The 24,125-nt window shown below is 36.7% G+C and overlaps 1 protein-coding gene across 3 annotated transcripts in view; it reads left to right on the plus strand.

Annotated features, from left to right (window-relative positions):
* The window catches only part of LOC150090276 (prolyl 4-hydroxylase subunit alpha-1-like), a 91,316-nt gene that overhangs the window by 19,664 nt on the left and 47,527 nt on the right, over positions 1 to 24,125 (plus strand). The window contains exon 1 of one of the 3 annotated variants that reach the window (XM_090369054.1): positions 19,824 to 19,928. The exons of 1 other annotated variant lie outside the window; for it this stretch is intronic. The gene's annotated coding sequence lies outside the window, so the exon portion shown is untranslated. Of the gene's footprint in view, positions 1 to 19,823; positions 19,929 to 20,071; positions 20,139 to 24,125 lie in introns of those variants that run through there. One more of the 3 variants, XM_090369051.1, reaches the window with a different exon arrangement.

Below are 24,125 nucleotides of genomic sequence, written 5' to 3' on the forward strand. Positions count from 1 at the left end.
CCGAGGTTTCCAAACCTCATCACCATGAGGCGTACTAGGATGGTGATAAAAATGCTAACAGGTAACATAAATGTGAGTGGCAAGTCCTTCAAGAGTCTCTGAGATCGAGTTCCCTCGATCTCTCATGTAACAGGTAACATAAATGTGATCTCGATCTAACAGGTAACATAAATGTGAGTGGCAAGTCCTTCCAGAGTCTCTGAGATCAAGTCCCCGAGGGAACTCGATCTCATGAGAGAAAGAAAGATAATAATTTGTAGTCATAAAAGTTGTGCAAATACTCCAATTGATATTAATCATTTCATCATCTAAGTGTAAAGCTGTTGAACCTGCTGCCGTGATGAGCGTGTACTAGTGATGCCTTGTAACCAGCATTATGGACATTTATTAGTAATAAAGATTGTTTATTTATAAAACATCAGAGTAGTTTTGATATCAACCAAAGAGATAAATGCGGTCGCCATACGAAAATAGCTTACCCTCAATATAGAAACCATTGCACTTTGGATTGAGAACAAGAATTGATCCAAATTTTTGACTAAAAACGCAATTAAAATGGATGGAAATAATACACGAGAGAACTCCATCATGTATATTATCTATATTCTCAGTTCATTCCTCTTATTCTGTCACTTAACTGCACTGAGCAACTACTTTAGCAGTTTCGGAGGCAATTCACACATCAAACGAAGAGAGCGAAGGTAGGCGACTTTCCTGATGCAAACACAGCAATGAACTGCGAATAATTGACCAATCAAATACAGGAAATGACAGAGCACAGTATTTGCATTACGCTAAAACAACCATATCAGGAAGTCCATCAATGGTGTACTCTATTTCCACCCTCTGTTTCACTGATTTCAAACGGTTGACGAACACAACAAAGCTTCCCCTTAAAAGGGAAAGGGTATTTGCAAAAGTTATAATCAGTTATTGGCGGTTCTAGAATGACTGTTGTTAACTCCAATTTCCAAGGGGGAAACAAGTCGAAGAATAAGTTTAATGATAACTTTGAAAGATAAGTTGAGACTGTCCTCGTTTTCGGTAAGCTGGCTTCTCGCTTCTTTCTGCAGAGGAAACGGGAGGAAGAGGGTAAAGAGAACCACCAATTACACGGATATAATAAGCACTAATGGTCTTTCTTAATCACGGATTGGAATTAAGTGCAAGCAAGTAAGTGACCAATATGAATTCCAGTTTAAGAGAACAATTAGTGCAAGGAGTATTTATACAGTTCTTCAACCGAAGATCCAAGTATGATTGGTTAAACTAACAAAAAATAATATAAAAATATTAAATAAATAAGCACACTTAACTTTGATATCACCCAAAGAGATAAACGCGGTCGCCATACGAAAATAGCTTACCCTCAATATAGAAACCATTGCACTTTGGATTGAGAACAAGAATTGATCCAAAATTTTGACTAAAAACGCAATTAAAATGGATGAAAATAATACACGAGAGAACTCCATCATGTATTAGGAGTTGAGTCGTTACACGCGGACGGACAGATGGGCAGATATGGTGAAGACAATAGGTGCTTACGTATACAGATGAGTATGTACGCGACTAAAAACGAACAAATATTAATGACTTTCATGCGCGAACTGAGAATACTTCGTTTCTGTGCATCCATTCCTCTAATGGGAGCACGCCAACAAATATAATATCCAGGGCTGCAGCTACAATATACGGTATATGTATAGCCTAATTGACATGTATGAATGAATGAAAAAAAAAAATAATAATAAAAATTATTTCACTTCTATTCGTCCGATTTTAATGAAATTTGGGATTGGCTAGAGTTAGACAAATCGCGCTAAAAGAGCCAAATATAAAATTTAATGAGAATCCGTACAGTGAGAATCGAGTTATTACATGCGGACGGACGTACAAAGAATAATTACTAGATTTTTATTAGTTCAGTTTTAATTAAATTTTGGACGACTCGACAAATTGTTTAAGAAGAGCCAAATATAAATTTCATGCAAATCCATCCAGTGAGAGTCGAGATATTACATGCGGAAGGACGGACAAATAAATAATATTTGCCGGATTTCTATTAGTCCGATTGGTCCAATTTTAATGAAATTTGTGCGGGATGAACAAATCGTTGTAAAAATCTTTCCAAACATAAAATTTTATGAAAATTCATCAATTAGGAATCGAGTTATTACATGCTGACGGACAGACATGGTGAAGACAATAGTTGATTAACGCACCTAAAATGGAATTACTGAGGATTCATTTTACCAACCTTTTTTTTTTTTTTTTCATATGATTAGCATGGGCGCCAGCAGCATGGGGCAAAGTGGTGCAAGTGCACGACCCTTTGGATTTCGAAATAATACACAATTCTTAATATTTTAATTAATTTATTGAATCATAAGATATTGCATGTATTCGAAACTTTGGTGAAGAAAAAAATTATTCCCACACGCACCACATTCACTTCAACTTTCCTTTAAAAATATCTTGTCGGCTCCCATGCTGGTTAGTATTAGTATTGGTATTATAATGGCTAAATATATTAATCAAATTTATTGTACCAACACAGTATATTAAACATTGTATTCGATGATGTATTTACCGAAAAAAAAAAACATGGTAAAAAATATCAATTTCGCTTTGAATTTTACCAGACTCTCCGCCTCGGTCACCGTTGAAAGCAATTTATTCCAATGAACTACAATACGCTGCCCAAAGGTAAATTTCACTTAAGATCCAGCCATCTGTAATCCTCTATATCTTGTTTCTTCTACCAGTGGAAAACAAACTTCCCTCATTCATTTTCCTGATCCTTTTCAGGGCCTTATATAAAAAATTATCCGTTGTATCAGGCGAAATGGAATTGACATTACATTAACTGCGATTTGTCAAATCTCCTTTCCTATCCGAACTAAGAAAATTATATTACAAGTCGTAAAGAAACTTTAATGCCATTGTATTACTTTACGTTCACAACATGCTACTTCTGGTTTCCTACTTGTAACTATTTGTACCAATTTGTACCCCCTTCCCTACTCTGTGCTAAATTAACTGAACAGCCACATCAGGAGGATGCATTCACAGAAACCTCCCCTGGTTAATTTTTAAAACACCTTGGGAGGGGGGGGGCATTTCTGCGGAACTATTCAAGGAAAACTAAGGATTTAATTGGCAAATAAGAAATTCGTCACACTGTGTGCTAGATATATAGTGAAGCAGGGAAATTCTTCAACTTTCCTTATTCTTTGAGTGGGTTACTTTAAATACTCCCACAGCTACGGGGTTAATAAATTACTCCTGGCAGTCCTCAGATCTTTTCGTTCTCTAGGCTACAAGGCTTAAAATAGGCCAACTCTCAACGGAGTGGGTCCGTTTTCCACCTCCTATCTATTTAGTATGCCGATCCGGGTCATTAAAAGTTGAGAATTCACTCCAACGTATAATTTACCTGCCTTTTCCTACCTCTCGAAGATTAATAGCAAACAAACACCTTCGACTGTCTCAAGAAACTCATCAATGATAGCCTTCCATTGCTGAAGCTCAAAAGTTTGCAGTAATAGACGTGATCTGAAGTGTGTAATTATCTGCAGCGAATTTTTGGAATACAATCATGAGTTTCGTAGATGCGTAAAAGTGCTGAGATGTCACGATTTCTGTCTACAAGAGGATCGGGATTGTTTGTTTGTTGAAAGGTTTTTAGGCGCATCAGCGACTTAAGCCATATCGCGCCTTACATATTATGTCTGTAAGCTGCGTGTGTGTGTTCTATGGTCGGTTTGATGTTTGCCGGACGAAAAACCCTGAGACCGACTAACTCAGCCACGTTGTGAAAAACGCCCATAAAAATTCCTCAAGTCACTGATTGCAACAACATCCTCAACGTTGAATTCTTGATATTAGCCAGAATCAGTAAATCTGTGACATTTAATTTTATTTAAAATTTTAACGTTTCCTTGTGAAGTTGATTTTCCAATTACGGTGTTACTACAGTTTTGAATACAATTTTAACTCACTCCAATCATACAATAGACCTCATTGTAGGACGAGGGAAACAAGACAGTTAGTAGAAATCTTTAACTGGCGCTTCCGTCATCTTAGAATACGAATAAAGTATATACAGTAATTGACAATAATGTGATAAGATTTTCTGATGGCGTGATACTGAAGGATCAGCCAAGAGATGCAGTTTGGGATTAATACTGTGAAGAAAGGTATAGCATTTAAACCTTCTCCCTGTCTTGTTCCATTAATGCAACAGGATACAAGAACAAACGTTGCACGAAGCAGTGAAGCGATTTTAGGATAAATAGGTGAAGTGACTAGAATTTATAGAGTGAGAGTTATTGAAAACGTGTGATATTAGTACACCTCGTTAGAGGAAGCTTAGGTGCTGCCCCAGTCCTGGATAAAATGAAAGAGAGGAGATTTGGATCGTTCAGGTATAAGAGCTCATCCAGCCAACTTGTTATTGTTGTTGTTGTTGGGTTTTAGGAGCATCAGCGACTAAGGCCATATTGCTCCATGTATATTGTCTGTAAATTGCGTGTGTGTTCTGTTTTCTGGTCGAAAAATCCGAGTTTTCGGGAGAAAAAACCGTGTTACCCTCGCCTAAAACAGACTAACTGAGCCACGTTGTGAAAAAGGCCCATAAAAATTTCTAAAGTCATCGACGGGATTCGAACTCAGGTATTTTCCACCCGGTGTGGGGAGAACGTCGGCGAGGGAAAGCGAAGGCCAAGCGAATTGAGTGCACATGAATGGAGGACGTGGAAATGGATATGGACTGTGGAGTTGGAGAGGGTTTCCGCCCACAAAATAATTAGTACTCAGAGAAGGTCTGTTCACCAGCAAATTGTTTGTTTAATACTTGTATGTAGTTAATTTGCAAAGTTCTGCCATAGTCGATCCCTTTCGTACAGTGTCCGGTTTTTCAAGAATCCCGATATTAGATGCTATCCTCTCATTCGTATTTGGGCAGTAATAATGAAGAACCTCATCATTACTGCCTTAATTTTAGATAAATAGCGAGCAGGCCTTTTTCGTCCAAAATGACATTGGCCAAAAAACACTCGGCTTTATGGAATACTTTCGATATTTCCAATAGCCGGATTTTCGCACCATCCTTCTTCCAATTTAGTTACACCAATCGAAGTGAACCATACTAACTTCATCTTAATCCGCCGCGTTTCAGCATGCCAGGCTTTATGGGACGGAGCATTACGTTCCATAAAGTTGGGAGCGTGTTCCTTATTACTGACAGAAGAAGGTTGGGAGTATGTTTCTTATTACAGACAGGAATGTCGGTATCAAGGAGTTGCCAAAAATTATAATATACGAAGTTTCTATGAGAGTTTTCAGCACGATGGCCAACGTTTCCAGTCCAGATCAGAGAAGCAGTCTCATACCTGACGCTTTCTCACTCTCCCCCAATTTCGCTGAGAGACGATAGACGATACATTGCGAACATTCTCAGACCAAATTCGACCATCTGGTCTCGACATTGTGTATTGAGACTCGTTACTCCATTGGATATTTTTAATGAATGTTTGCCACCCTACTCCTAAAATGTGGTATTATGTTAAGCTTATGAAGTGTAGTTCTCTCGTGAAAGTTAAACCCATTCAACTCCTACAGTGGGCGCACTCGTGGACAGTCCTATTGGCATCTGAGGCTCCGATTCCAGGTTAAGTAGGCGCGCTTATGAGACTCATGTAACCACTGAGAGGTCGGTTATTGGACTGTAGTTTTGATAAAGAAATCTAAAACCTGTTAAAAAAAAACTGCAAAGTAAATACAAGCATTCAGGGTTAGTCGATCCCTTACCGTCAATTCTATTGACCTATCAGACTGATTTAACTGTTCAATCATTGACTATTAATTAAATCTCACGAAAGTAAAGATCTGCAGTGGCGTACACCGATACTCATGATTCTCTATGATTGTCTGAAATTCCATAAGCCCCTTACTGCAACTCATAATAGTTGATAATATCTCTGGAGTTTTCTTTACTCTTTTATATCCAGTCTTTTTTTTTTTTTTTTCCGAATACAGCCAGCTCACATCCTTCGCTACCTTTGGAGGATGTTCTAATTCTTTTGAAATAATAGTGTATGAGTGTACAACGAGATTAGAATGAACACAAAAATATCTATTAAAAAACACTAATGAAAATACAGCCAATAAATACTATTCATAACATCCATTCCTACCACCATTGATAATGAAAATTTTGTTGGAACAATATACACTGAGTGGGCACCGTATTAGATACATCTACTTAATAGCGAGTAGGTCCTTTTTTAGCTCTCATAACTGTTAGATTCGTAGTGGCATGGACTCAATGAAGTATCGAAAGAGTGCCACAGATAGGGATGCTAGCCCATGGTAACTCAGCTTCTTCCATAGTTGTTGCAAATTGGATGGTTGAGGATTTCTGCTCTGAAGCTCCATGCACTTCACCCCAAAAGTGCTCAATTAGATTAAGATCTGGTGACTGAGGAAGCCACAACAGCAAGCTGAATTCGCTCACGTTCCTGGAACCAGCTGTGTGAAATTATGGCCTTGTGACATGGAGCGTTATCCTGATGGAACAACCCATTCTCCGAGATACACTGCAGCATCCACACGTTAATCCACTGATATCAAGGAGCTTAACGTAGGAACGTTAGCTTCTTGATACCAGTGAAATTCCTGATAAGTGATAATGGATAAAATAACATGATTGTTTAATTACAATGAGGACACGTAGGAAAAATAATACATTTACTTAAAAGTACTTTCAAAAACATTAATAAATTTATCCAACTATGTTACAATCAACGTATATTATGCCCGTAGCACCTTGACAGTTGCAGCAATATTTTTGTAAAATCCTAATTACCCCTACAGCCCTTCAGCTTTTGTTTAAATACTTTCACATCGCAAGATGATAGTTCTGACATTACGGTTGGTGTTCCAAAACTTCTCATTCGAAATTTTTCCCATCTGTTTACCCCACCTTTCAAATTTGTTGTTAAGTTCCATATAAATGGAACTCACAAAAAATTCAGGTTAGATGAGTTGGAACACCCACCATGTCTATAGCTGACTGGGCATCTCCACTATTCAGGGAAGAAAGAATAAAAGAATACAAATTATTAAAAGAATGATTCTTCCTTATAACGATCTAATAAATAAAGTCTCTTATATCAGTACCTATTGTTCATTTTATGCTCACTAACAAATCACTTTTTTTATTTGTTACTGTGGCTAAAGGAAATCACTTCGCTCATTGGGGTTAATTCTAAACCTTAACTAGCAACTCGGCCTCGTTGTTTATCACTCTGATAACCCCCGACTGTGTGTGTGTTTGTGCTGCGCCTTCTTCCTGCTGTTTGGCCAGTCTAGAGGCCTAACCCCTTTCCGTTGAATGTGCACTATACACCCTATTGCGGTATCTAGCTGATGATTGCAAACGACACGAAAACTCTCATTTCACATGAATCCATTACTGTCCCCCTTGTCTTGAATTGCATGGTGGATGAAGCAGCAAACGCCCTCTGCACAATTTCCTCCCTGTGCTTAAAGTTACTCAGGTCACTGCCCAGCTATACTCAGTACACCCATGTGTGGGTTCCATGCACGGCCTTCTTATTTTTAACTACTACACTTACGTAACTGAACTATAAGACAGCAACACAATACCAAATTATAATACAATCCCCCCCCCCCAAAAAAACATACATGATCTTTTTGCTAGACAAAACTTCCAGAACTAAGTATTTGTTCCTAAAGAAAAGAAATCATAAATTGCGTGCCTCTACCCGTAAACAATAATACTAATGTCTAGTTACAATTAAAAAGCTTAATACTTTTAAAAAAGAATTAAGAAATAAAGTGACCAGAATTCATCTGTTATGTTTGCGTGGTGAAGTCTTTCAGAGGTTGCAATTTCAATGGAAAGAATGGCTAGGTTGGACAGCCGCTCTTGGGCTAGAAATGGCTACCTTATATACAATGTTTTTCAATTATTTTTGATTTACTCAAACTTTTTTCACAAGATGGCGATGCAATCGGCAAAGATAGAAACGCAAAATACCAGTATTGATAACATGTCAACAGAGTATATATTTATTTATATTATGCATGACTACAATACAAGAGTTATTTCGCAATAAGAATGTGTGTATAAAATATATAAAAATGCAATAGTAGTAGAAAAATAATAAAATAATCAGGATGAAAAAAAAAAAAAAAAAGGTAATGTATATATTATAGAAAAGACGAATTCTTTGGATATAAAACAAATTCTTAGTCTTGTGGTTTAATTTACTACTTTATGTTAAATAACATTATTTTTACGGTATTTTGTGTTTAATGGTATGTTATACATAGTATAAACATTTTTTTTTATGCTTTGCGCTATTTACAACATACATAATATAGATAGATTCCTGTAGTCTCATAGACAGATTATTTGAAGCTTTATGCTATAGCATAAAGCTTATAGCATATAGCATTAAACACTAAATTTTATAAAATTTAGTGTTTAAACTAATTAAAATAACGATTACTGCATCAAACCTTAAAATATTAAGCTTTAATCCATCTAAATTTTGGGATACAACAGCAAGAATAGCTCAAAACCTCAAATGCAATACTCATCTACATTATTTTTAATTGCAAATTGAACTAATTGCTAGAGATTATAGCAGTGTTGCAAAAGTTAAGATTCAAGCGTTTCGCAAATATTTATCTGCTCATTTTTGCATTTCTCACTTTCAAATTCTTTCCTCTGTTGTTATTACTTGCTTTTATTTTGTCATCCTTCTCTTTCTTTCTCTCCTCGGTCTGAGGTATTCCATAGCAGTCAACATCAACCTTAATAACTTTTTTTGACAGCTATATTTACTCAATGTTATCGAGGTTTCGGGTCAAAGACCCAGCGAGAGCCGAGTCATTATAAATAATAATGATGGTACATATCATGTAAATCGTGCTTATGTACATCGGATGTGATTACGAGGTTATAAAGGGAGAATATCATAAGTGAGCCTTTAATGTCATACTAAATCATTCATCATTTCAACATTTGTAACTTTTACTCATCCGCTAACCCACTGATTATGCATCATGTTAACCCATTTTACAAAAAATGGGGTTAATGCGATCACAGAATAACCTTTTATTGCTTCAAACAAAGTTAAATCTCTTTCAAATGGATGTCATATTTGTAAGCTTTAAAAAATTGAATATACGAGATTTAACGAATACCATATTACCTAACTTTTGTCTCGTAAATGGTTTTGTTCTTTAAGCACCACGGCATATATATGTCATGTGTTTTTAAAAACAAGGCTACTTTTCTATTTAGAAAAACAGCATAAAACTAACAGTGGATTTTACTTCTTTGATTTATTTATTTATTTATTTTTTTGTTCTGCTTTGCAAGTTTTAAGTTAGGCGTAACGTACGTTGGCAAACTTAACTTTGGTAATAACGTATAATTGTATTTCATATTCACTTCTAATACTTATGTATTATATAAATAAAATTATTGCCATACCGATAATTATGTACTTTCTGGGATTGCTACTGCGTTTGTCATTAAATCAAGCATAAAATGACAACATCTTATCGATAACAAAAACAATCAATCACTTATAATCACAACAAATGAAAATCGAGAGAAGTCTATGCTCTGTTTGCTTGCCGCTATGTGGCGCTTTGATAATTAATTTCTTTACAGGAGCGAAATAATATGAAAACCATAGTAATTCTAATAATGTTATTAAAACCGTCTGGCTATAATACTTAAGCACGGTAATTAAACAGCAATTTTCTACAGGCGAAAATAACCATTATAACTGGGCAATTGAAAACTATTCTCGTGACATATCTTGGTGCTCACAATTACACGGCAAAGCAGCTTTTAGTTGCTAATCTGTTTCTATCTCTTGAACCGTGACAGTCTTAGAAGAAACCTCACGTAGATGATTAATTCATATTTCCGGGCCTTACAACTACCGGAAATATGATTGGTGCTGTTTAGAAATTAGTTGTACTTGTGGATGCGATAAGATAAGTGTGTCGAACCTGGAAGTCCAACCAGAAGCAAATGCATCGTAATGCACAAATTAATTTTGAAGCACAAACTGATACGCCTATTGAAAAGCTTGTTCGATAACTTTTTAATACACTTCCCTTTCTTTATCAGAACCGGTCTAACTCGCTAATTAGGAGTCATGAAGAACATCTAATGCGGAAGTATGGTATATAGGTATATTGGGAGGAACGTATGACATGAGGTGAGGGTGAGGATCTCTGGGGCTAAGCGAATGCCCCAAAACTGATAAGAGTAATGTTGCTAATTATCCACTTGGACGAACTTCTAAACACCTCATTAGTGTCATGGGTGAAGGAAAAGATCTTCTTCCTTTTCTTTTCGGCAGAAAAGAAAAGTCTTTCCAATAATAATTTGGACTGGATTTTGGGAGAAACCCCAACACCTTGGCCTAAAATAGATTACTTACAGCCACAGAATTTCTAAAAAAAATTCTCTTATTTTTTTTTCTTTTTCTTTTTTTAAGAAATCAAAACTATAATAAATTTCGGAATTGATTTTAATTACGCATTTTATTTTTGTAAAAGTTACCCTTGTGATTTTAAATCTAATATAAGTGATTGTGCAACATCAAACGTGACTTTCGTTTTAATTATAAACCTACATTACTATGTAATTCTATGTCATATATATAATACGACTGTATATGTATATAATAAACTGTTCACAAATGTATCAATCGTTTTATCCATCTGAATACGGTGTTGGTCCTTCTTTGGCCTGTAAAGGGTGAAGTCTCAGAAAAACCCTTTTTGAAAATTTATATCACATAAATTAGCAGAATTTATATATTTTAGGCTAATTTATGACACATAAAGTAGCAGAAAGCAGTTTCGGCATAATTATTTCTCCATTCCGCCAACAGTACATACATTGGGCAAGTACAAATCCTGAAGCATTTTTGAGGGTTTTTAAATCGAAATTCGCGCAGTAGTTCTGTGTAATTTGAATTTGATCGGCCTGCTCAGATTAGAATTCTGAAATTTGATCTTCAAATCTCAGATTTGAAGCCCTCCCTAAAATTTCATCAATGTTTTGATGAATTTTATGGAGGGCTTCCAGCATAAAATTTCATCAGTGTTGAAAAGATTACATATGCGAAATTTAAATAATAGTATGTTAACTTTAACTTGCAATAATCATATATAGTTTGAACATTTCTTTAAGCTGTTGTTGTATTGTTATTGTAGAGTTATAGGCGCATCAGAAACTTAAGCCATATTAGCTGTTTATAAGATGTATGTAAATTACTTGTGTTCTATGATCGATTTGCTGTTTACCGGACGAAAAACCAGAGTTTCCGGCGAAACCAACATGCTGACCTCGCCTGAGACCGACTAACTCAGCCACGTTGTGAAAAAGATCCATAAAAATTCCTCACGTCATTGATATTATTTGAAGTCAGGCGTTTTTCCCCCAGTGTGGGAAGGACAGTGATTGCAAAACACATGAGGGCTTTCTTTAAGCACCACAACATATAACAGTTTTGTTATAAAAAGACTCTTTTCTATTTCGAAAAACAGTATAAAATTAACAATGGGTTTTGCCCTCTTGCTTCGTGCAAAGTTAAATTTCTTTCATTTAACTTTGCATGAAGCTCTCGAGATTCATTAATTCCTTGGTTAACCATACAACCAAGTTCTTCCACATGATAAAAATAGCTTCTATCTAGATCCCTTCCGTCACTCCAAAGAATCGCTTTCCTCTCCTCCGGAGTCTAGTTCCTTCGAGTGCGACAATATTATACTCATCGCTATGCATTAACTTTTCTGATGAAAATTTCGTGAGTAGTAGTTTCTACATAGAATTTTTGTTGATGCAATGCTCTATTCACAGTATGAGTAACATATTCTGGGACTTTTTGGCAAACCTGAGCGGTTTTTTTGGACAACTCGATTACGAGTTCAGAGAGCTGTTGTGGTAAAAAATGACCGGTATTAATGGCCAACTACCATCCTCTTGCGTACGATATAACAGAATTCGGAATACTGAGAAGCAGTGAAATCTGTTATACGCGTCTTTCCCCATAGCATCCCAAACCTTTTTAATGTTCAAATTCGTTGAGCTTGTTTCTGCGTAGCATGTCGATTAAAAATGACAGACACCTCTACAAAATGTGCTTAATCGTTTCTGTCCCATAGTTGCACAACAGGAGGAGGAGTAAAATTTCAATTATTACAAACCTCCTACTATTACTTTTATTAATTTCCGCTTAAAGATACAGTACTAGCAAAAAATAAAAGGAAACTAGACGTCGTTTTTTTAAGTAAAAATTGTAGTGATGTTTTTGTATGTGCAATAATAATAACTTAATATAGTACTACACTGGTGTGCAAAACTTAAGGACCAACACTATTTCTAAACGTTACAACCACAAAATCTTTACTTAAGGTACTCTTTACTGATGAGAGTAGATTCACTCTCAGCAGCGATTCTGGACGTCAGCTAATCTGGCGAGAGTCTGGTACACGGTATCACCCTACAAACATCACGGAAAGGGATCGATATGGCGGTCGAGGTGTTCTCGTCTGGGGGGGGGGGGCGTTATCTTGGATGGACGTACACAACTCCAGATACTGGAAGGCGGTACACACTACTGTACTGAGGTAATCCTTTCCCATATGCGTATGTTCCGAGGTGCTATTGGCCCCGAGTTCGTATTTATGGATGATAACGCCACACCCCATCGCACTGCAGCTGTTGATATGCTTTTGGAAAGTGAGGACTGTTCGTATGGATTGGCCTACCCGTTCCTCAGACCGATCTAAATCCTATCGAACACATACGGGACGCTCTGGGGAGACGCCTAACGGCACGTCCACACCCATCAGAAATTGTTCACCAGCTGAAGATGGCGCTGACAGAGGAATGGACGGTGTTACCGCAAGAACTTATCAACGACATTGTTCTAAATATGGACAGACGGTTCAAAGCCTGCATCGACATTAGGGGTGGCCATATCTCCTACTGAGGACCTGTAAGATGTAAAATCTTACAAATATAATATTTTGTGGAGGAGTGAGATTTATTTAAAGTAAAACTTATAATATGGCAATATGGGGGAGCGAACCTTACAAGCCAAGGGATTAAATTAGACAACGTCTATACAAGGGGAGCGGTAAGTTAATAGCTTTTCACCTAGGGACACTTCGACTCTCAGCTCACACAGGCAAACCAGAACAATAGAAACCTATAGCAACGGCTATTAGTAGAAGGTGTCAACTCTGGTAAACAATAGCGCGGTGGACCATGTGCTGTCGGGACATTTCTTTAATCGGTGACACCTGTACAAAAGACAGGACAGTGAAAACGGAACAAATGCTGGGAAGTAGATTTAAGTCTGTCTGGCTGGCAGTGATGGCAAGTTTTATAGATCGTGGGAAATTAGTCTGCTAAAATATAACTATAAGCAGCTGACTTCAAAGGTACTGACAGCCTGAGACAGTTTACAAATTTCTTAAAATAAGAAGTTAGATCGAGCAACAAGGAATCAGCTTGAGAAAATAAAATGGGCAAATAAGAAGACAGAGAAAGTTGATAAAATGAGTAAGATTGGTTAAACAGAAAACTAGGGCGGTTTTGACATATGTAGGCGGTACAGAAAAGGAGATGAACAAAAAGTGAGTGAACGGGGAGAGGGAAGACACAGAGTTGAGAATTTGGGAGTGTTTTGCGAAGATGAGTTAGTGACAGATCCCCGAGTTGAGTTATGTGGGTGTTTAGGAAAATGGGTTAGTGGGATTCTAAGTTGAGTTTTTGTTGGTGCTAGGGAAAATGAAATAGTCAGCGAACACAGCAGTAGAGATTTTCGTCGAGATAAGTAAAATGAGTTAGTAACATGGACAGTTGAGGGTTCTGTTGTGGTAGGAAATATGTGTCAGTTAACAGTTGAGTGTTTGGTAGTGGTGGGAAAAGAGAAGGGTAGCGCCCTGGGAAGTTTTCATCTTGAAAAAGTTCTTAATAGGTGGAGCGGAAAAACGAGGGTAACACCCTATGAGTTTTTCCTTGTGATAAGTTTTAATAAAGCGGAGTGGAGAAGGAGTTAGTGTGAGATGCCCTATGAGTTTTCTTTGTGATAAGTTTTAATAAAGTGGAGTGGAGAAGGAGTTAGAGTGAGATGCCCTATGAGTTTTCCTTGTGATAGGTTTTAATAAGGTGGAGAGAGAGAAGGAGCGAAATCCGCAGAATCAGTAGCTCGAGAGAAAGGAGCGAAAATGCGAAATTAGTAGCTCGAGGAGAAGGAAGGAAGCAGCGAATGGATGGTAGCCCGAATAAGGTGGAGAAAGAACGCCAGTCCCATGCAGCCAAGAGTTCCTAAAAAAAATTATCTGTAGCAAATTCAGGTGAAAGCAGATGAAGGAGATCCTCAGTGAGCCAAAAATGGAAAGCTTGAAACCGCCCCGGAAAGTAAAGGAAAGAAAAAAGATAATAGTAAGTATTGTAAGTTAACAAGGACTGTTAGTGAAACAGTATAGTGGTTAATTAATGAAGAACAGAGATAGCCCTAGAAGTAAATTGATAGATAAATTATATCTTAAGTAAATTATATATATACTAACAGAGTTTAATTAATTCAAAAAGGTTATTGTAAAATGAAAAAAAAAAAAAAAAAAAACGAAAGATAAGTAATAGATTAAATTGTTGTTCAAATGATTATAATATGTTAGAAGGATAATTGAACTATAGTGAAAAACCTTGAATGTTTTAAGGACAGATAATTGAATCCTATGAGAAGTTTTGATTATGTTTTAAGGATAGGTAATTGAATATAGTGTTTGTATTAATGAAGAATTGTTGGTCCAACTGAAAGACTAATAACAAACAGAGACTTTAGGAAAGTTAAGATTGGTCTTCAGTGTATTGTAAGAGAATGGCGAGAACACAGAGTATAATGATGAAAATAGCATATTGATTGTTAATATAAGAATAATATATGCAAGGTATCCTTGACTTAACCTTGTATGCATATTACATGTTTTTTTATTCAATTGTATATTATGTTGTACATATATATGTAAATAAACTTTGTTGTTTATTAATTTGTGAGTTTGTTATTCCTGAATACTCAGCCTTTCCGAAGGGAATTATACACAATTGAGAAGTTCCCACGAATCTGGAATTCTCCTAGGAAGTCAAGTCAGATGCGTAAGTGGGGGAAATAAGAATAAAGTAAACAAACACATAATAGGGAACAAAACGAAATAAGAACAATAAAACAATAACTAAATATATAAACAATCATCATCTTTGTTTTCCACCCCCCACAGACCACCTCTTCCCTTCGTTTCATCTTTGGCAGTGATGCATCTGCATCATGGCAGCCAGCGCTATATTGCCTTTTTTATAAAGTCCCTCTGTACCGTTTTGTTTCCGTTGTAGTGTCGGTGTTGTTTCCTTCATCATTTCTGTACCTCACGATGTTCCTTTAGTATGCTTTTCCCATATCGAGGCCACTCCTATGAGAAGCTACAGGTGAAAACCTGACTGGTCCTTAAATTTTGCACACCAGTGTAATACACATTGATTTATTTTTTAACGAAACAAAAACTATGAATCCCCCCATATGAATTTCAGTTTGTGTGTGAGTGTCCCAACCTTTTAGCAACATTATCATCATCATCATCATTAGCCATATGGTGTAAGGAAGCCTGAGGCTTTTGCTGCACCAGCCAAAAAAAAAAATTTCCGAGTCTCCCTCAAAGAGAGAGAGAGAGAGAGAGAGAGGAATCACCAATAAATAGAATGATGATATCCAGCTCAGGACCCCTGAGTGTGCCAAGCCCATACTCACCAGATGTAAGCCCCTGGGGTTGTACATGATGTGCATCCCTCGTGAATAGCACAGTTGGTAGGATCGCCGTCCTTCCCACACCGGGTGGAAAAGACCTGAGTTCGAGTTTCGTCGATGACGGGAGGAATTTTTATGGGTCTTTTTCACAACGTGGATGAGTTAGTCGATCTCAGGCGAGGGTAGCATGGTTTTTCTTCCAGAAAACAGAAAATAGACCTCAGAACACCCATAGATTACAGACAATATACGCTGAACAATATGGCTTTAGTTGCTGATGCTCCTAAAACCCTATTGCAAGAACAAGAACATGATGTGTAATATATGTAATAAGTTAATACGACATACACGAATTTTCCCGTGACTCTATAATGATTTTGGCACTTCTCATTCGTTTGGAGAGGTCTGAATGCGATCCCCGTCTGTGACCGAAGAAATTTCTGAAGTCTTCTACAATCGAGACTGTATACTCCCCCAATCTCAGGCGGAGGGAGTAGGTTATCCCTCCGCGAGTCATTCTTGGTTTTTCATCCCGCAAAACAACAAATCGCCCCTTGAGCACACACACTTGTACACACATCATACGCATGGCGCAATATGTTCCTAAGTGGCAGATGAGCTTAAAACAACAAAAATATTTATGAAAATGAAAAGTTGGGCGGTCATCAGATTAACGTGTTACGAAAGGAAGTAGTCAGAATACTTAAGCGGTAATGCTTAAAAGAGTTTAATTTTGATGTATTCCAAAGTTAGTATGTCATCCTTTTGTTTAGATGGTTGGTTTCAATTTGTGCTGAAGACATTACACGAATTCTGTGGTCAAATTTCTTGTTTTTTTGGATGAAAAACCTGAATTTCCAGAAGGAAAAAAAAAATACCATGAAACTCGTTTAGAATATACTGTAATTAAAATTCCCTAATATTTAACTTCTGTTAAATATTAGGGAATGCATGAATGCCTGAAGCATTTTCAGTCTAGAGGTACATTAGCTTGAGTGAGAATTTTGTTGTACAGATTTTCCAAAATATCTATGAAGGAAAAAGTACCGTTTCTGAGCTGAGGCAGTAGTTGGGTATACCGTTCAGTTATAATGCAGAGAAATTTGGAAGAGAGTTGAGTAGCCATTTTAAGTCTGAGAGTGAAATAGAAATTTCAGACAGCATGTCACAAATGGAGAGTCCTTGAATATGGGCATTGCATCTTTGAATGAGAAGAAAGAAAGTATGGTAATATGATCAGTCCAGGTTTCCAGCCGGAAGTCTTGAAAGATGAACGAGGTATTTTGTAAAAAGATCCTCCATCCTTTTTTGAGATCGGGTATTAATAAACTGAGTTAAGGCTGTGTTCTTAGCAGTATCAAAGACATACTGGCGACCTGAGAAGCAGCATATATGTATACTCTCAGAGTGCCGCCTTCGATACTTCTTCCTTATTCTGGAAAAGGGTGTATAAATTGGATGCCCACCATGGTTTATTTTGTAAGGAGAACCGGCACCATGTAGATATTGTCACACGTGAAATAAAAGAAAGCCAACAAGCCAGCCAAAACCAGGCACCATCAGGGAGAGTAATTTGAAAGCAGACTGAGAGCAAGATCCTTGTTCAGGAAAGTGATGAAACTGTTTTGCTCAGAGGCTGAGGAGAAGGTCTTGGGGTTTGTGAGATGGCAAGACATTATGAATGTAGCATTCAGAGGAGTGTGGTTTGAGTCGAAGCAAATTGGTAGATTTTCAGTAAAAGCAGCAATTTGGGTATTAATAAAGATTCTGTCAAGCTTGGCAGCTGGCAGTAGTCTTAGTGGGAGGAGAAGCAGCTTCCGTTCAGTTGAGAATTAGAAGCTGGCTAGACAAGCGAGTGGCGATGTCAGTGGGAAGTGAATTACTAAGGTTAAAATCACAAACATAAATTAGGATGTCGGATGGTTCTGTGGTGCAGATCAACCAGATACTTAGATCGCCATATTGGCTGATCGACACTAGAGCGGCACATTAATCCACAACAACGAGAACAGGCGCTCCACAAATGTGGACCTGGATGGCCACAGCTTCAGTTTGGGAAGTCTGATATTAGTAGTGAAAGATGATAGGGTAAGCCGCGAAAGAGAACAGGAAACACCACCATACCGTCGATTCTCACGAGATGTAACATGAAAAAGGAAGTTAAAATAGGAATTTGGCAGCGGGAGTACGGAAATCATTTGTATTGTTTAGCACCAGTTTTCGACTTGTCTGAAAGAGGAGAATGGTAGGTGCTAAGTCCTTCGATGGTTGACACGCAAATCAAAAATGTCAATATAATCGAGGAAGTAAAGAGAAGAAAATTTATTAGAAAAGAAAATGGTTAAAGCAAAACTGTTTACTTCACGGCTATTAGCATTATATTTTGTTGGCATTTTGAAATGTAAATCTCCTTTTTAAAAATTTCCTCAATATATTATGAAAATACGAATCCATTTCAAAATGAGGTTTTATTATAGGTTTACAGTCGGAAGGTAGCGCATAAAACATTGTCATTCTACTCACTACATAGAATAGAAAAAAATATAAATAAATAAACACAGCTAAAATAACCACGTATACTTATTCAAATAGATTTATTGCAGATCTTTGACCTTAAAAGCAACAAATCGGCTACAGTATACGACCAGTTCAGTACTCATTATGCACGTAGGCATGCGTGTTGCAGACAGTGGAAACTACTTCATACGGAATGCATTAGAATTTAGCTTCTCTCTGTGTATGTCCACGAAAAAAAAGAATAAATAAATAACTTAAAGTAGTAATTTAAAACGAGATGATTATACCTATGAGACTGTTCTCGCCATTACAGGATGCATAAAGTTAAAGGTGACGGTTACTACGTTACATGGAGCTGGGCTCAATTCTTATTCATATCAGATGCAATCAGCAAGGACGAATTACACATATCAAAGTGATATACGCCGTGTAATTCATGTAATCTGTACCACTGCTATACAAGTAATACTTTTCCGTTATATAAGTTATTTACCGTGCCTGACCAGTTCAGATATGAAATAAATAAAATTTTCATTCTGATATGAAAAGTCTGATAACGAAAAGACATTTTCAAGCCCCAATGATAACAGTAAAATGACAAAGGACTGTCAAAAGTCTCCAAATGAATCACTATATATTGATTCATCAGGGAAGTTATTTAGAAAATAAATGAACAAATATGATTAACTGGTAGATACCCTTCATATAGGATTATAATAATCCGTTGATCATCTGCTTGATATGTGATTTGAAATACCATTGCTGTCACAATGTGACTGCCGTCTTCCACCTGTCTAAAAATATCTCACTCCATATCCAATGACATCATGTGCAGTTGCCAGAGTTACACCGTTGACCAGTGGGTTCCCGATAAATGGATAACCCTTTAGAAGGCAATTCACTGGCCAAATTGATACCTTAAAGAATCAATTTTCAATGAGTTAATTATTATCTGACCTTAATCTTAAAACCAATAAACGTCGGATAACATAAAAACGCTGTAAGGCTTTGTCCCTTTCTAAACTTTCTTACTGTGAAGGTATTCCGACCTAAAAAATCACTGAACTAAAGTTAAAACTAAACACACCCCAGTAGCTTGTCACGCGTTTCAAACACGTCCCGTTAAAATGAACTGATGCAACGCTCTTTCTGTCAATGAGTTAGAAAGTGCTGGACCGTTAACATGTAGTTTTGAGACGATCCACGGCTTAATATACATCTGCTTCTTTCTCTTGGAGTGCATGTGTGTATGTGTGAAATTCATCTATCTTATGTGCTCAAGGACTTACTCTGTCTGGTGAGTCGTTTCCGTTTAACCTTTAATCCTATTGGATTGATGACAAATGATCCGTGTACGTGTTTCAGACAGGTATCCAAGGCAAACGAGTAAAACACCTGAATCTTCCCTGTCCTTCAACTTAATAGCTGCACGTGGAAATACCATACCTTTCTTTAAGCAGAATTAGTTGTTAATTCTCTGTGCATTTTTGTTTATTTGTATCCTCACTCCTTGTGGAGATAAATATAAAAGTAAGTAAACTGTTGATTCTTTTTATTTTTAACCAGTGTTCACAGTAAGAATAAATTAGAATGTTAATTCCCAATGGTTGAATAGAAAATTGTTTCCTCTTAACGTTTTCCGCTTAGTGCTAATTTTTACCTACTGTGAATCTTACTCCTATAAGGAGAAGTAGTCCTTGAGCTCATTCTCATCGTTAACTTATTGCTATCGTTATTAACGTAAGTAAAAACATTTCTCCATGGATCTGACTTAAAAAGTTATAGGATAATTAAAAGATGGTTCTTTAAATTGACAAAACATTTCGAAGTTTGTTTCTATAACCATCCTTATATAAGTCAGATGTTTGGTTTCATACTATGAAAATGACTACTTCGTTACTATGGTGACGAAAGATGCATATGGATCAATGGAAACAGGCATATCCCATTGCTATTCCATATTCACAGGTAGCCTAATAATGTAATGTTAATATGCTTCTGTAGGATAGGCTTAGTATTTTTCGACACAAATTCACACTGGGTTGGTAAACTGTGTGTTTATAAAAACACTTTGCTGAGTTCAAAACCGGTCGAAACATCCTACGATCGAGACATCCTACCATTTTCGGATGAGATTGATTAACTCGGTAAAAAAAAATAAAATGCCTACGCATGTCTACCACGCAGTAAGCTTGGGTTGTCACTGGCAAAGCAGTAGAGTTCCACAATACCTCCCAATAGTTACAGTTCTTATAGCAATCACGTATAAAAAAAACCTACGAGTTCAAAGTGAGTTTTGTTTTATAATACTTGTAAAAGTTATTATATAATTTCAATATGATTTTAACAATTTTAGTCTTCTTTGTTCCTTCTAAAAGTTCCAAATATAACTAATACTTTATTCTTAATAACATTTTAAAAGAAAATAATAAATTGATAATTTATAACTTGGAATTTTATAATTTTCGCTGGTCACGTTAAAAATAACACAAAAATAGAATTTAGCACTCAAAAATAGTACATATTTGTTCTACAGCTTTATTATATACAGTATAATACAGTACTGCACAAATGTATCTTTTTTTTCCCGAGTTAAAAATAGCATAGGGTACATGGAAAAGTACAATTAATATTACACTGTACAATAAATGTATGATATCTAAATATTTATTATTATTATTATTCAGGTTCCTTGTTCAATTTGACCGTTGGAGACCAACATTTTCCAGCCAACTCTGTCTCTTGCTTTGTGAAATAGTTCTTGTGTTGTAAGACCCCCATCCCCGTCCATTCTTTTATATTATCAAGCCACTTTTTTCTTGGTCTTCCTTTGCTCATTTGCCTTTAATCTTCCTTTTCAGGATTAGTCTCTGCAGGTCATATTGTGGGCTTCTTATAATATGCCGAGGTAGGAAGTCTTTCTCTTTGAAATTGTAGTTAGTAGTGTCCTCTCTTAAGGACCTGCTCGTTAGTGACTCGATCTGTCTGCGAAATTTTTAGCATTCTTCTGAGCGTCCACATCTCGAAGGCTTCCTGATTTTCCTGATTTCTGCCTTCCGCATGACCCAGGTCTCACATCCATATAGGAGATTGCTCCATGTGTAGCATTTGGCCATTCGATACCTTTTCTGAAACTCCAGTTTCGTGTCACAGAGAAAGTTCTTAAGATTCTTAAATACCTCTTTGGCCATACCAATTCTGCTTATATTTTCTGTGCCTCTGTCATTATTATTTGTAAAGATTTTCCCTAGATATTCAACGCTACTCACTTGTTCGATGGGGGAGTTGTCACAAAAAAAAAAAAAAAAAAAAAAAACTATTTTTAGGCCATCCGAATAATTAAATCCATCTGCCGTGCATTATATTATGTCAGTAAATTGCATGTGTTCTATGGTCAATTTTCCTGTTTTGCTAGACGAAAAACCCGAATTGCAGGGAGGAGGGGAGTTGCCACAGCGTATTTTTATTCCACGCAAGGTGTTTTTGCTTATGGCCATAGTTTTGGTCTTTTTGGCATTAATTGTTAAGCCTATCTGTTCGCTGGCTGTTACCATTTTGTTGAGGAGTGTTTGTAGCTTTTCCTCTGATGTTGCAATGAGGGCAGTATCATCTGCATATCACAGGTTACTGATAACTGAACCATTAACAGTAATTCCTTCTTTATAATCTTGTATTAGATCTATAATGGTTTCAGCATAGAGACTGTACAGCATAGGAGACAACACGCATTCTTGCCTCACTCCTTTCTGGATTTTAACCCAGACTGTGTCTTCTCCCTCTACAGTGATTGCCGCTTCCTGCTCAAGGTATAGTAACTGTAGTATCCTTAGTTCCTTGGGATTGATGTTTATATTGTTCAAGAGCTGGAAGAGGATATCATATTTCAAGAAATCTAATGCTTTGTCAATGAAGTCGATGAAGCTGACATATAGGTTCTTCTGGTGTTCAATTGCTCTTTCTGCCAGTATATTCAGAGAAAACATTGCCTCGCTTGTACCAACCCCCTTTTTAAAACCCATCTGGTCTTTCCACATTTGTTCATCTTTTCCATTTTTCCAATTTGTTCTTGAATCTTGCCTTCAATTCTGCGTAGAATCATCTTCAAGAGGACTTTCATGGAATGGCTTATTGTGCGGTGGTCTGCACATTTTGCTGCTCCTGCCTTTTTTTTTGGTATGGGAATAAAGATGGATCTCAGAAAGTCAAGGAGTAATTTCCCTCCATTGAGGATATTATTGAAAATATTGAGGAGCTGTTGTTTTCCTCTTATTCCGAAGGTACCTGAGCATTTCGGCTGGGATGTTATCAATGCCATTTGCTTTGTTATTGTTCATTGACTTAATTGCTTGCTCCAGTTCTTCCATCAAAAAGTCTTGATGTTCGTCTTCTGTTTGGGTGTTGTCATTTCCTAGTTATCTGTCATCTTTGCAGTATAGTTCCCTGATATTCTTGCCATCTATCCTTTTTCTGTTGCTTGTCCACAATTTTCCTGTTGTTTTTATTCAGAATGTGGCTTCTTGCACGGTCTTTCCTGATATTGCATAATTCCTTCACTTCTTTATGGACTAATGTTCCTTTATGCTCATTTTGCAGATATTCAATCCTTTTAAAACTCTCCTCCATCCATGTCTGTTTCGTCTTCCTTACTTCCGTTTTAATCAAACTGTCATACATCTTATATTTTTCTACATCTTTGTTCTTAAAAATTTTCCTGCGCTCCATTAGATCTAGTATTTCGTTTGTCATCCAGTGCCGTTTGGCTTTCCTTTGGGCCCGTCCAAAAATTGCATTTGCAGCATACAGTCATTATTTTCTTGAACAAGGTCCACTCAGAATTTGGATCTCTATCTAGTAATCGAAATTACTATCCTCAATTCGCTCTTCGGTTGTACTTGTGAAATGTCTCCCATGTACTGGCTGGCTAAGTTTTTCTTTGTCCCAGCCTTTCTTTAGTTCCTTATCCTTGATTGTCTTTAATTTTATAACCAGCTTCCCTGTTAGCGGGCAGTGGTCTGAGCGAAGTGGCCTAGTGGTTCTACACCAACACAGAGAACAAAGGTGGAGATGGGCTATACTGCCTTGGAGCCACCATGATACACGTACACACACAACAATAATTGAAATGTGTCTATTCAGATATAACAGAATATATGTGAAATACATTGATAATACTTCCAAATTACCTTTAGAATCTGTCATTTTAAACTTATTTAATACTTTATTAACAGAAGGAATTTAAAATAACTCAAGGACTGCAATAGAAAACTATCGTCCTATAGTTCTTTTAAATTCTTTAGCCAAATTATTTGACTCTATAATATCACAGAAGCATTAGCATTAATAGTGGCATATGATTCAAGAAAGCAAGCTTATACAGTACTACTTAAGTGTTTTTACTTCTAAACCTACTGAACCTTTTCTTTTTTTTAGTCTCCAGAACAGTATTTTTGATAAGTTTGAAAATCCGAACAAATCGGAAGTCAGAACTACCTACCCCCGTTCCCAATTAACTCGGATTATCGACGCTCTACTGTATTCAAGAACGTATAACACATAATGATATTGATATAATGATTTTGATAATGTATAACAGACCACAATAATCGTAGTATCAGTACAGGGTTATCCATTAAAATTCATATACTTTGGATCGCCCTGGTGATGTATAATTCAATAACAACCCTAAATTTTAGTAAATTTACAACACGTCTATTTAGTTGAACCACA

The sequence above is a fragment of the Mastigoproctus giganteus genome, chromosome 2, assembly GCF_048544385.1.
Source record: "Mastigoproctus giganteus isolate SK-2022 chromosome 2, ASM4854438v1, whole genome shotgun sequence".
Taxonomy (NCBI): Eukaryota; Metazoa; Arthropoda; class Arachnida; order Uropygi; family Thelyphonidae; genus Mastigoproctus; species Mastigoproctus giganteus.